Below are 1,478 nucleotides of genomic sequence, written 5' to 3' on the forward strand. Positions count from 1 at the left end.
CCGAAGGGCAGTCGCGGGCAATTGTCCAGGGGTGGTCCCGGAGGAATTAAGCTCCAAGCAGAGGTGTGAAAACCGTGCCGAAAGCTTAATGACACCTGGGTGAGGTGTCTAGAACGGTAACTCTGGGATACCGGGCGACTTCTCAGAGTACGCAGCCTTATCCTTGCTTGCAGGGCTCTACAAGGATGGACGAACCCCTTTCTCTAGCTTCTCGAGGGAACAACAATGACAACTCCAAACATAGTTGTAGTAAGTTCGGTTCAAAACAACAGAACGCGCAGGACTCCCGACAATGGGTCGGCCAACAATGCCGACCAACCTAGAGCTGGGGGAGCCAATGAAAATGGAATCAATGCGATGGATCCGCGGGATCTCGCGACCTTTGGGTGGACGGAGCGACGAAACTATGCTAAACTACTCCGTAAAAGGGGCTATGTAAGCGGAACGCCTACTCTACCACAACTAGCACAAGCCGGCAACAGAGAAAGAGAGGCGACACTAAGACCAACCGCGCGCAGGCATCCAATAGATCAAGAGCGATGCCTTATGACCCGGAGAAACATCAACACCAAGGTTTCTCTCAAGCCTAAAGATCTGGCTGAAATGGATGACGAGATTCGTGGACATTTTTTCGGAGAATCAGACCTCTGGGCTATCAATTATTGTGTGTATAATGCAGCGAGAGCTTTGGCCGATGCGAACCGTAAAACAAAACCAACGGCTGATCATAAGACCAAAAGACGAATGCATCAACTTGCCATAAAGATAGGCTGGGCAAGACAGATGTGATGTAGTCAATCACACATTGACTACATCACATCTGGCAGAAATTTTACCGCCAAGGTTCGAAAATTCACGCGCGAACTCCGGACCCGTTATCACATACTTAACAAGTCAACGCTGCTGACCATTAGGCAGCATATTGTTGAGAGAATACGGATACTATCTGACGCTAAGAGAAGTCTAGAGCGGAGGGAGAGATGGGTCAGAGAAAATCAACAGTTTCTCTCTGACCCATCTCGACTCTTCCAAGACCCTCCAGTTACTGTCGAACACCCACCCAAACCAGAGGAGGTCGAAGTATTTTGGAGAGAAGTCTACGAAGTTCAGCATAGACTGGACGAAGACTCAGAAAATATAAACAGCTTCAAGGAGTTATGTGTTGCTCTCATAACACCTAATAAAGAATGCCCGCCCATCACTACCGAGGAGGTGAAAAAAGTATTAAAAGGGATAAAGAACTATTCCGCACCGGGACCAGATTGTATCAAAACCTTCTGGTGGAAGAAGTTCTCTTCAACCCATCAGCATTTGGCCCGTATTTTCACCTCATATTTGAAGTCGGAAGAGCCGATTCCAGAGCGGTTGGTGGAAAAGCGCACAATACTCCTGCCGAAAATAGGCAACTTAGCTGACCCGAAGAACTACAGGCCAATAACTTGTCTGAACACGCTTTATAAGATATTCACAGCTATCTT

Source organism: Belonocnema kinseyi, chromosome 6, assembly GCF_010883055.1.
Source record: "Belonocnema kinseyi isolate 2016_QV_RU_SX_M_011 chromosome 6, B_treatae_v1, whole genome shotgun sequence".
NCBI classification, from domain to species: Eukaryota; Metazoa; Arthropoda; class Insecta; order Hymenoptera; family Cynipidae; genus Belonocnema; species Belonocnema kinseyi.